The 14,460-nt window shown below is 33.2% G+C and overlaps 2 pseudogenes; both read right to left on the bottom strand.

Annotated features, from left to right (window-relative positions):
* Positions 1 to 380: 380 nt before the first annotated feature.
* Positions 381 to 2,604, bottom strand: LOC149534621 (GDSL esterase/lipase EXL3-like; annotated as a pseudogene).
* A 1,246-nt stretch (positions 2,605 to 3,850) lies between these two features.
* On the bottom strand, positions 3,851 to 13,516 carry LOC149534620 (chaperonin 60 subunit beta 2, chloroplastic-like; annotated as a pseudogene).
* Between the last annotated feature and the right edge of the window lie 944 nt (positions 13,517 to 14,460).

Raw genomic sequence — 14,460 nt, 5'->3', positions numbered from 1 at the left:
CTTCGCACTAGGACATATACCATAATTCAATTACCTAGTAAACAAGCATTTCAACCTAAAGAAGGTGAGATAACAAAATAGAGCAATCATGCAAAAGATTGGAAGCCTATCATGCAACTGCCTATAGAATTTCCAATTTCACTACCATAAACATTAAATGCCTACGACCAAAGAATATCTTCCTTGCTACTGACATCCACATCCCATAATATGATTTAATTTCCCATCTCGTAGGCTTTGACTCTATCCTTGATTAGGCAACTACCATAACACATTAATACAAACTTCAGTCAAATGTTCAAAAATAATTTTCCACAACTTTCTACAACTATTAGTATTTCCTACCTATCAAACAAAAGACAACAAATATACATGATTACCTAAGTCAATAAGCCAGTTTGAGATAGCGGACCTCCAACTAAAGTTTGACTTGCTGGATTTTCAAGACCAAAAAAGTTGAAACTAGATCCCATACCTCCAATTGGTTGATGTGAACCTTGATGTGGTAAATGCCCCCCAATGGGACCACCAACACTTCCACATCCTGCACCAAATCATCTGTTACACTTCACTCTTGCATTCTTGTCTCTTGATGATGGATCTTGTAGTGTGATCCAAAACATTGATCCTAAAAATACCATACACAATCAAATTGAAAAACAAAAAATTTACTTTTCAAATAGATTAATGTTGATTTAGCTACAAGATTATGCTTACCACAAATACATTTGATCCAAAACAATAATGTTAAACCACACATTCATTTGATCCAAAACATTGATGCTAAACCACAAATTCATTTGATCCAAAATGATGATGCTAAAAATATTTACACAATTGAATTTAAAAATCAAATTACAGTGTCATTTGTACTTACCATATCTAAATGGATAAGCAACAACATCCACTACAATGTCATAGATGTCTGAGTAAACAATAGTTGATCTTGGCAGTGAGCTCTCCAAGTTGGAGAGAGCAGGTGCCCAGTTTCTGTTGAAGTAGGGTGATGCATCATTTATTCTTACATTGCATGGCCTCCCTACCATAGCAAGAAATGTTCTTTCTAAAGGTGAACATCCCAAAATGGATAGCCCTACTACTATGAACTTTCTAGCTCCAACATTGTATAGATCCCAACACGGTTACTGTTAACATTTCCTATATTGAAGAAATAACTAACACCCCAATCAACATTCCCTACAGCCAAGTAGTAAAGTGCATTTCTTACAATACTTGAAGCATGCTCTACCCCAAAAATGGCCTTTATTCGAGATGTATATTCCCTAAAATACTACACTTGCTTCCATAATGATATCACATTCTACACAACTCCCACAAAATATAAAAGCTCTCAGCCTAAACAACAAATTACCCATATTACATGCACTGGTAATGTAACCATTTTAATGCTTAAATGAAAATGCTTTAAAAAGACTTATTTATGCCTACCCCACTCTCTATAGTAAAATTATCATAGCCAAAGCCACCTGAAGCAAAGCTTACTCCTGTAAGCAAATCATCTAAGGTGAGATTGTCATTCAGATATGCTAAAACTGCTTCTTTGATGCCCAGTGCAAGTGCTATAGAAAAAAATCCACATGATCAATACTACAAGGGAAGAAAATATATCATTTCAAGTAGGAATACAAACTTGTTTGATGACATGAAAAAGGAAAATATTTCAGCCACTACAACTAGTTTTTGAATTTAAATATAAGGATTAGATTTTTAAAACAGACCATCTAAAAAAACTAAAGGTGGTGGTTTTGCTATGGATCTGAACACTGGATATTGACATTTGTACTGGTGACAAGTTAAATCATTTCAAGAAAACTATTTTCTCTTATATGACATCATTTTCTTTCCATCAGTTCTCTTTTCTACCATCCACAAAAAAATCTAATAACTAAAACTCAAACGTGACTATTCAAACCAATTAACAACAAAGTAATTATAATAATAACAAGCCAAGTTTTAATTGATACTTGGTTTATGATAAACCACTGAAACTAAAAACAATAACCATATGCAATTATTGCTCCATATCTGAACAAAATCACAAGTTGCAAAATAGAGATAGTTTTGACACTAAAGGCATAATTATCATCAAAGCAAAACTTCCAAACTTAAGAACAATAATCTCAAAAATGAATTTTCAAATTAAAATCAATGATAAGGGCACCATCAAAATGACAAGCCAATCCTCAATTGGGAAGTGGTTTTATAATAAATAATTGGAAATATAAAAACCTTACTATTTTCGATAATTGTCTTATATCAGGCCAAAACCAAAAAATGTTGAAAAGCATAATTGTCTAAACTTTGAACTTTGAAGGTGTATTTATTATTGAAGTAATATGTTAAAACTTAAGACACATAAATCATTGATAAGTAGGAGATATTTTCCACATCAAGTCAAATTTTGATATTGCTATCAAGATTCAATAGTGTAGCTTTTGAGTCAAACTCATTGAACCATGATTCATGCATAGTAGTTCACACAAACTCATTTCTCATGAGAATGAATGGAACACTTAGCACTCATTGCATCTAGGTAGTGCTCACAAAGCTGAAGTACCACAACTTCCTCAAAGGCTCACCCATTCCAGTACTACTCCAGCTCAAGTAGGCGTAACTATGGAGTTTCCTCCATGGTTTAAACCACTCTACTTGCAATCCCATTTGCAAATCCTACAACAAGTGTTGTGCCTTATGAACCATTCATTAGAAAGCCCCTTGAGCTCATCAATAGATAAGCCTAAGATATTTTCCACAGCAAGTCAAATTGTGACATTACTATGAGGATTCAACTGTACATTTTTTGAGTCAAACTCATTGACCCATGAATATATAATATATGACCCAAGAAAGAGGGTGAAATATTAAATGTAATGGATTATACATCCTTTCCTCCTACTACCAACCCTGTCTAACACTTGCTGCAGAGTATGAAGCTGGGGAACTTGCATATAACTTGGAAGAGATTAAGGTTTTAGAAATTAGATATGGCTATGCATGTTCAATTATAAAAAGTTCATTTCCTGAAGTTCATTTCATAACACGATTGCACATGCAAGTATATTTCTTAGGAATCTTTCCTATTCCAAACAACAGAGTCAGGGGTTCTAATGCTCAAATGGAACTGAGATTGTTTTTGTTAATGTCTGAATAACGAGACTTAGAAGTATTGATTTCAAAATACTATTCGATATTCATGTCACGCATAGATTCCTGAAATTGAAGTAAATGTTAGAGCACAACTATTTTTATGTTATTACCATTAGATTATCTTCTTGTAAAACAAATTTTGGGAAGACATATTGGACACTATTTGATTTTCCTATTAATTGTGTCAATTTGTGTTAAGTTTGGGTTAACTTTTGATAAGGGATATTTCAAAGAAAACAAAAACCACTAAGATGGTGCATTCTTTATAGACTTGTAAACTAACATACATGGTAAATAACCCTATTGTCAACCAAAATGACATTGCAGTAGCTATGTTTTTCTGACTACAGCGACCAATTTATCTTGGTGAGCTTCCTAACAATTTGCAAGCAACTAGTTGCGTGTCATATTATGATAGATATTGGTACTCATTCAATTTAAATATGATACAGTATAATCCCTACCTACGTACAAAACACATCATAATTCAAAAAGGGTAGAGGGCCTAAGACAATTGACATCACATCCAACTTAGGCTTGCATTTTCCTTCTTTCTTTATAACAAGGGCACTACGCAAATACACAGTTAGTGAACATCCTGATAAACCATATTTGCAAGGACTTAAATGACACTAATTTTCATTCATTTCACCAATTAGGAAATTGAAAAAATAAAAATAAATTACATCAAATGAATATAGCATCTTACTTTAGTTGGATCAATAATTCATCCAACCATCAAATCTTCATAACCACCTATAGTAGCATTGTATCCATAATTGGGATTATCATTGGAAAGGACCTGTAAAAAGACAAGGATAGGGTTATCATTTTACTACCATGAAGACTAGAAAGAGTTATTTGCATCTAGTACGAAATCCAATGAAATTGAATAAGATTGTACACCGAGGCATAATGTCAATTTACTTAAATTCAACAGGCTTCATAAGGACTAGAAAGAGTTGTCTGCATTTAGGCTGATGTCCAATGAAATTGAACAGGACATACCCAAGCAAAAGAGCTTAAATCAATGATATTTTATTGAATAGTTGTGAAAGAATTGAGTTTAAATATACTTGATTCTATTCAACAATTTCTCAGGAGTTGTAATAACCTTTTCAACCACAACATTTCCATTTACTCTTGCATTCTTTGTAATTAGTTTCACCGAGCAGCTCAAAGCTCGTTTAACAATACCTGCACCAATTAGTAGACACCAAAGAACCAACAAATTTCAAAGCTAGATGTTACAAACACATTGCAGAGCTAAGTCTTATATGACAAAGCATTATCTACATATCCATTAAGGATTATAAAGCCACTTCCATGCCAACCATACTTGCTCGTGTAACAAACACAAAATTAAGCTACCTTTTGTTCCTCATTTTCAAGTGTATCTCTAATAGCATCAACCTTTGTAGCAAGCCTCAAAAGAGCACACCCTCCACCAACAACAATGCCCTCTTCAATAGTTGCCTGTTTATAGAAATTAATTAGTGAATTGCTCCAATACAATTAATATAACTTCAATTAATTTGTCATTCTACAAGGGAGGATCAAAGGATACTAGACAAAAGAATTAGTCATCTTTACACCATTGGAGAATAGTAGACAAAAGACTTTGTCATTCCATACACAAATGCCTTAATAGTTAATTTTTGATAGCATAGAAATTGGCATAGGAGTTTTATGCATTTGTATCAAATGACAAAGTTATTTACAGAGAACATTGCCATACCTTTGTAGCATTCAAAGCATCCTCCACTCGTAACTTCTTTTCCTTCAACTCTGTCTCTATTTGTGCTCCTACCTGTCAATCATACTTCTTATCATCCATCACCTAACTTGGCTCATGCTTATTTATTATCATAATGATATAGGCACAATAAAGCCTATCTTAATGAATGATATACATTGACAAAATTTATCTATTACTCAGAGAAGTATTTAACAGTGAAACACTACAGAAGACTAGACACATTTCAATAACTTCACTTGTATAACTACAACTCCCCCAAATAATTTAGCAATCCTTTCATTCAATTTTTCTTTCTCATAATCTTGTTCAGAAACCTGGAAATAAAGAAAATATTCAATTTTCAAATACATTCTACAAGATAGGTTGACAATAGCACAATTCGCTAATGAGTTATTCTTCACTAATATATTGATATGCTCAAAAAAAGACAAAGTGTTAACCATGATGAAATACTAGGTGCAGAAAAAGGAGAAATAACATAAAGAATAAAACTAAAGTGCTCTAATTACAAAGCATATGACTGATAGTCCATGTTAATGCCTGAAGAACACACACACACACACACATACAAGAAGGCATACCTCAATCATGCTCCTAATTTGATTAACTCTTCTCTCAACAGCCTCTTGAGTCATTCCATCACTAACTATTGTTGTTGAATCTTTTGTCAGCATTATCTTCGTAGCAGTTCCTAGAACTTCATTCCCAACAGTGTCAAGGGCTAGCCCCACTTCATCTCTAATGACAGTGCCTGCATTAGAATACATGATTCAGATGTTTATAGTTGTCTATATTACTGAATAACATATTAGGAGAATGAACTCTAAAATGACATAATCCTAAGATGACAACTTACTTTTTGCACTTAATTTAAACTCACGTTCAAAATATTAAAAAGGCTACTTCATTATGGCCTATGACAAACTGACCAACATAATTAACATTGGATAGAAAACTACCATGATAAATGATTAAGAGACAAAAATTCAGGGTTCGCTTGATAGTCATACTACTAAATAATACCTCAAGTCAACACAACAATGTCATCCAAATACTAACTTTTCCTTTCTCCAAATCCAAGAGCTTTTAAAGCAACAATCTTTAGTGCACCTCGAAGCCTGTTGACGACAAGGGTAGCTAGGGCTTCTTGTTCAATGTCTTTAGCAATTATTAAGATAGGATAACCATCACAAATTGCATCTTCCAATATGCCAATCATATCTCTTGTGTTTGCTATTTTCTTATCAACCAACAAGAACTATCGGTTGTAAAGAAAAATAAATTCATTTCTACATAAAGTTTCCTGATTCCTAATACATGTCCAACCACTCTCTTACAATAGCTAAATGATAAGTACTCATTTTCAAAATAGGCTAAAAATGGAAAAAATGATTTCGATCCATATATTAGTTACCTTACAATTCTCATACTCTACTATCATATTCTCATTGTCTATCAAAAAATATGGGGAAATATATCCACGATCGAATTGCATTCCCTCTACAATGTATAAATTATTTTTTGCACTTTTTCCTTCTTCAAGGGTTACTATACCCTTCCTACCAACTTTACTCAAGGCCTCTGCAATCATATTTCCAACTTTATAATTGTTCCCAACACTTATGGCGAAAATACAATTAAGGAAAGATCATTACTGACTAGGCATGCAACGGTAAAAAAAAACCACTAAAAATGGGAAAATCATTTTACTTTGGCAAGTTTCAACAATGGCAAAAAATACAACTATATCCAAGAATATATTCTCAAACATGAAAATACATATCTCACATAGAACCACTGCAACCACTGATAAGCAACAAGATCAAAATTATATCTAAGCTGAATCAAAAGGAATAACTAAGGAATTTTTTCTTCCAGAAATGCATAAGATAAAACATATTGGAGCACTCAAACAACTCGCTCTAATTTTGATGAAATTTATAACATAATTCAATAAAATTTACAAGAAAATAAACATAGGTTTTAAATTCTAACCTTGTTCATAATATGAAGAATCTCTTTAGAAATTAACATAGATGTAAATGATCATAGGTAAAGGAAGGCATGTTCTTTTACCTTAATTCCTTTCTTGGCCTTTGGCTCCTCGTCGCTTTCTTCTAAGCTCTCATCCTCCTCAGAGCTACTCCCCTCAACTTTTTTTGTTGATTGCTGCATTTTAGTGACCTAAAAATATGAAACACCACTGTAATTATCAAGATTATGAAACATACAAGAATATATATAGAGAAAAAAATACAAGCTTTACCTTTCAAACATTTTCCATGTGAGATTATAGGTTATAAATCCAATGATCAGAAATGTGAAATATGCAGTGAGGCAATTACATGTAAGATAAACTACATAGTAATTAACAAAATAACAGAAGTCCAAATACACAAGAATTTATATATATAGAAGAAAAATCTTTACCTTTCAAATTTAATCCTTATGAACTTATTGTTTGGAGAAGCCAGAGCAGTTATAACTGTGTGCGGTTCAAAATAGACTACTAATATTATAAATTTCAAATCAAATTTGAAGGTGATGTGTGTGTCTCGTATGATATAAATTTCCATTTTTATGATATTGAGTATGTGAGATAAAACTTCGAGAAATATCAGTTCAGTGTTCAAAAAGATTAAAAATTGCATGCGCATGAATGTAGATTTCTGAGTGAACTTGTTACACAGTGTTGTATGTAAAATAAAGAAGATCAAAATTCTAAAGAGTGTTTGTGAAATACGATGCATGTGTCAGGTGTAAGTTCGAAAAACAAAAGAAGTTTCAAAGGAAAAACACAGCAATGTTATTATGTCACTGGAATGATTGAATTGAAGGAGGGAATGATCACATGTTTTCACAACCTTTAGCACAATTAACAACAATATACAGGTCTATTGACATCAGTGGTATCAGTCACAGTAATTCTTTCTCTATTGTGTTTTATGAAACAATTTGATAATTTCGCAATCAATTTTATGGATTATACAATTCGTTAAATCTTCCAATTTCTCTGAAGATATGTTGCATGACTCATCAACATTATAAAAGATAGTGATTTGATAGTGTAGTGTAGCCTTTACCTTCCCACTTTAATCCTTAAATTAACCAATATCCTAATTTCTGAAGAAAGAACTTATCTTCAAATTAGTGGGTTAAGGATTTTATTGATGATAGTCTAAATGTAACAAAAATCAGTCTAGATTAATCCACTTAAGTTTAGTAGCAACATGGGCATTACAGTAGAGGATCTGACATGCCTATCCCTCAAATCTAAAAACCAATAATTATCTCATGATCACATATATGTATGCCATAGAGATGTGTTAAGGAGACATCATACTAAGATAGCTCTATAGTCTACTACTCAAACCCTAGTAAGCTCTCACAAACAAAAGATTAGACTTCACTAATAGAGACTAAAATTTTACAGTAGAAAATGTAACAATTATACTTACAATTTAATAATAGGATGAGCCACTGCCACCTAAGTATCCACCACCCATGCCACGAATCAAATACAAAGACGAGTAAGAACCTCCACCAATTTGAATACAATAGGAACTAGTTAATATTGTTACAAAATTAAACAAATCAAAGCAGAAAGATATCAAGTTATATACATTAGCATTGCTAGATGAAAAATAGTCTAAAAACCAATAATTATCTCATAATGGAAACGTTTATGCCAACTTGGTTTGTATCTCAATTACAAGAAAACCATCCAACATTCTTTCTAATGGTAGGCCTTGACAGTATCAATGGCATAATGAAGCACTTTATAGCAATCACAAAGGAAATCTTCCAGTTTTCCATATACCAGTTCAAACTTAGATATATCTTGCTAATCTAACAACATCCCATCGTTAGAAGTGCTAGAAAGGCAAGAATATGCAAACATTTGTAGATCAACATAAGCTCCATTATACCAAAATGTACTTGTAATATGTATTTGGAGATGATGCATAGAACCTCTATCTACAAGAGTCATTCTATGAAAATTCCTACAAAAATAACAAAGTTCCATATACAAGCAAACAATAATGTGTTACTCATCTTGCATCCTATGCCTCCCACACCCGAGATATTAACATCTTTAATTTGTGAAATAGTAAATGTTGCCACCAGAATCTCTTCAAATTCTCAAGCTACCAACTAGTAGCTTGTATAATATTTCTGCACTTCGATTCTCATTCAGCTACTTCAAGCTACAAGAGCCTCTTCTCGTATAAAAATAATGCAGCCTTTAAAAAATTAAGTTATGCCTCTCAGAGCCTGATTCTATTCCAGCCTATGGTAGCCTCATGATCACATATATGTATGCCATAGAGATGTGTTAAGGAGACACCATACTAAGATAGCTTTGTAGTCTACTGCTCAAACCCCAGTAAGCTCTCACAAACAAAATATTAGACTTCACTATCAGAGACTAAAATTTTACAATAGAAAATTTGATAATTATACTTACAGTTTAATAATAGGATGAGCCACTACCACCTAAGTATCTACCACCCATGCCATGACTTGAATACAAAGACAAGTAAGAACCTCCACCAATCTGAATACAACAAGAACTAGTTAATATTGTTACAAAATTAAACAAATCAAAATAGAAAGACATCAAGTTACATACATCAGCACTATTAGATGACAAATAGTCATTGCCAAAAACCCCTCGAGCTTGAGGGATAAAACCCAGCCGCACCAAAAAAATCTCTTTTATTAAATAGAAGAAGTTTGAGTACAATGTTTTCAACTGAATACATGATTATCACACATGAGTACAATGTTATCAAATAAATACATGAGTACCATTTGTTTAAAAATCTTATTCTAGAGCCAAACTCTTTACTTACCTAATAGTTTGATCTTCATGTTTTCATATTTTTCCTATTCTTGGCATTGTGAAGCCAATATTCCAAATAAATTTTCTTTGTGAGACTCTTATGCTTGTAATTGTATGCATTCAGATTATTTGAAATGGTGCAGAATTGGCAACATCAAGCCAACTTTGTAAAAAGCATATAGAAGAATGGCAATACAGAATCTCCCCATATTACTGCTATTGCAACATTTGAAGGATTCTATAAAGTTACTTGTAAATTTAGTGTATTTTTCAGCTAGTAAACCAAACAAACCTTACTTGTGCAACAATTTTGGTGACAATAAAGAGATTTAAAATGATAAGCGGCCAACAGTGAGCTATATTTTGTAGTAAAGTGTCAACTAGGAGCTTAAGGTCAATGGCATCCTCACACTCCATTTAAGAAACTCGGTAGATTAGTGGAAAGGTTATAATATCATATTGCAAACTCAATAATTTGGTCTGTGAAGCATCAATTGCTCATCTATTCCATCACTGTGCAAACCATAAATTGGAAGATATTGAGAAGTGCCTCGAAAAGTATCAGACGATGGGCTGATGTTTCATTTGCTTGGAACTATAAAAAAAAGAGAATATTTTAAAAATTATAGGTAATGTCCAATAGATCAATGAGAAGCTCCATCCAGATGAGCATAAGTCCTTTTCCTTATGTTTCAAAATTATTTGCCCCTGATTTCGTTATGGACATTGATTTTCAATGTGGTCATGTGCACTGTTCCACAAAGTACTATTTCCAGGCATCCATAAGGCATATATCCTACTTTATGATGGCAGATGCTTCCCTAGTTATGTCATCTCTTACACTACATTTCTTGGTGTGACAATACAAAAAAGGCATTGGCATGACCAATCTCCAAGATCTCTTAGCTCCCCTTCAATAGACCTCCACAAACTTTCCCTTTCACACATACCACTTGATACCTCCCAGTATACTTCACTTTTTCTCCCACCCTACCATCTACATGTTTGACCATGTTCAAACATATCACAACCTCTATTTTCACACTACGAAGATGCAGCATAGGAGATGACAAAATAAACGAATTAAGTCAGTATTTATCTTCATCAAGCAATAGACATACACATGATAGTTTCTAAACTGTAAATTGTGTTGTCTTCAATCAGAGTTGATGTGGATTTTGTTTATGGATGCATAAAAATCATTACAACTACCAAAAAGAGGAAAGGAGGAGCTCAAGTAGTTCATATATAGGCTTTCATAGCAAAAGTTCAGTGTTAGATCCTTAGAGAGAAATATTAATTGAAAATAAATGGTAAATGATTAAGCTTTTAAAGCAAGAATCCAACTCTAAAACCAAGATCCAATCCTAGAAACAACGAAGCCAAAACAAAAGGGACCAACTGAATTTGGTGCAAAAGACAATCCTTAATTATGGGAACGAAGCTAAGGGTGTGCTACTTTTGTGGTCAAAAGAAGATCAATTAAATTTTTTTTTTTTAAAGCACATCTTCAAAATATCAATCTCTCGAGCATGATTTTAGGGTTCAAGTCCCCAAGTTAATATGGTAGCATCCTCCAGAGGCAATTAGATTGATCCTCCTTATTCTAAACTAGTTCACTTTCCAATTCCACTCATTTCTCTATATCATCTTCTGTTGTAATACTTTGTTTCTTGTTGAAATTATATGAATACAAGCTAGGCAAAATTGCCACATCTTCATTCTTGTAATCTGGTATTTCTTTGAAAAGAGTAGCTAAGAGTTATGAGTTTCTTCACACACATTTTTTATGTTTATATTATTATTCTACATTATTTTCTAACAAACAATACTAATCATTTGTGGATAAAAATGGGAAATACAGGTGTTACAAGTAGATTGTTTAGTAGGATGCAATTATGTATGCCATTTATTGGCTGTGTCATTGTAAGTCAACAAAACAAAACCAAAGGCTTAAGACCACTTGAAATATTTATTTATTATATGAATACTCACCAATCCATCTCTGAAACATTCCCCTCAACCCATACACAGCTTCTATGGAAAATCTTAGTGTTGTAATTTATCCTTAATTATTGTACCTTTTCACCACACATATAAAATTCACAAGGGGAACCAATGGTGCTTGTAATTTCACAAGCCTCATCATAACATATGAATATTTCTATCTGCTTTATTCTTTGATTTAACTGCAGAAACACTTTGACCAATGTATCGCAATGGGTTACCTGCCTTGGGCTTGCAGAGTCTATGATGTCCCCATACTTAAACCAATAATACTAAAGAAATTGTGTACTTTGTGATCAAGAGGTGGCAGTCCTTGAACAACAATAACAGTAGAAGTTAGAATAATTAAAAGTATCTGCACATATATGTTAGTAGAAGAATAAGATGTGGAAAGCCGTGAAGTCTTAAAAATAAGATGGTTTCCCTAATTGCATTAGGAAGAATAAGGGTTAGTTCCATTTGATGATCCCCTTCAAGAAGGATGGTGAACATTCTATACATCTTCATTTTCATCAGCATCAGACACTCTATGTTTTATGGGTAAACCATTGAAAAGGACAGTTAGCATGACAAATGGTATGTAAAAATATAATTATTTAGATAAATTTCATACTATAGTTAATTAATTATTTATATTAGCATTCCTAGTCAAAGACTGCCCTATTGGTACAAACCCAATCAAATATTTAAGCACATTCCTAAACCCAACTCCACTCCAATAAAACATTAAGAACACTAAATTACAGAGTTACCAAGTTGACAAAACTTGCCAAACTCTTTGTTAAAGAGTCAAAATCCCAAACAAGATAAAACTTGAACTGAACACACACACACACACACACACACACACACACACACACACACACACACACACACACATCCTATAGCATAAATCCCTATGCTCCCAAAAAAGATTTAATGTGGCACAAGTACTGCCTAGGTTGATGTCGAGGTGGTAATGCTCAGGGTTCAAATGCTTGTGATCAGTTGTTAATATCATCTGAGTTCAAACCTCAGCCACCAAAGAAGCTTACAACACAACTCACCACTTCACCGTGCATCACCAAAATAGTGACTCAAAAATGAATGCAATGCCACCAATCCAAGGAATTCTCTAGCCATAAAAAAGCATGAAATAATGGTACCCAACCTCTTGCTAAACATAATAACCCACTCCTATTACCACTGCAAACTAGTTAAAGGACTTCCCTACTCAAATAAGTCTTAGCTCATAGACTGTATCACTTTCCATGAAAAGATCCACTTCCATTGTAGTAAGTTAGATCACAATGCCATGAGCTCAATAAATAGGTCAAAGGGTTAAGCTCCCTTGTCTGAAAGGTGGCCTCAGTTGCACCTCACTAGGAAGCAATCTCAACTACAACCTTCCCTTTAATTAAAAGATTCATAGTGAGATTACTAATCTAATTGTGAAAATAACACAAAAGATGATTCCCTTACCATGCTTTAATAATCAAAGTGCAATGCAAGCATATGTGGCAGATCCGTTGATCTACAATTCAACATTACCTATCAAGCATGATCATTATACGATCACGTAAGACACACAAAATTTCTAGCAGGTGGTCAAAAGTTCAATTCCCATGGACACTCAAAACCTAGTTATTCTATTTAATGGTACTCTTATAAGTCCATACCCTGTGCCCATTATTTTCATTTGAGTTTTTCCTACCATTGTTATTAGTTAACTCTGCATCCTCTCTGCTAACACCCATTTCCATATCAATTAAAAACCCACAACTTGTACTAGTGAATGTGGGGGTTTGATTTACACAAAAATCTATTCAAATAATCCAAACAATCAATATACAGTGATTTTTTATCACAAATAAAGACAACAAAAAATAGAGTCAATATGGTGTACCTTTCAGAGTTTGAGAAAAAATGATTGATTCTCGAATGCAATGAATCCCCTCCAAGCAAAAGTGGGATACCAAATGAATACAATTCGAAAGAATTAGGCAAGGGGAAAATGGAGCATAAGCTTCCTATAGGGAAAATAATTTATAGTGAAATTTTGTAACTAATAGTGTTGAATTTTGTGTGAGATTTTTATTATTATAGACCTTGCTCCTTTGCTCCTTCACTCTTGCAGCTCCTGTGCTCGTGTAAACATAACAATGAAATAGGAAATTGCAGCCTTTTTCATTTTAACATTGTAAGCTTGTGTTGGTCAAAATTTTGACCAACACGGGTATGGATTTTTAAAAAAACACATTTTTCCTTGCCTATTCCAACCAATTTGACCCCATTTTAATAGATGGTCAAAAATTTTGGTCTAAAAATGGGGTCAAATGTACTAGTGTTTCTTGTCTTTCTTCAAGGTGACCTATTATTTTCCCAATAACACTACAAAACTCTTTGAACAATGGTACCATGGCGTTATTAGGGATGTGAATAAGGGCTTGTGGGAATGGACTTTGCCTTAGATCTATTGAGGAGTGTGGAAGGAGCATAATAATAGAATTTTTAGGGAGAAAAAAACTAATTTGCCAAAGTTGTCTTCCACAAAAGCCTTAATGCTTTGTTATAAAATTATACTATTAATAAAGGTTACAACCCTCTTCTCAACACAAAGGAAATTGATAGAAATAGGAGGGAGGACTGCAGATGGGCTCTCCCACCTGAGGGTTGGTGTAAAGAAAACTTTGATGGGGTT

Source organism: Cupressus sempervirens, chromosome 10 (assembly GCF_028749045.1).
Source record: "Cupressus sempervirens isolate cs-2001-9-10 chromosome 10, ASM2874904v1, whole genome shotgun sequence".
Classification (NCBI taxonomy): domain Eukaryota; kingdom Viridiplantae; phylum Streptophyta; class Pinopsida; order Cupressales; family Cupressaceae; genus Cupressus; species Cupressus sempervirens.
Note: the sequence above shows the minus strand (reverse complement) of the source record. Positions and strands in the feature narration are given on the sequence as shown.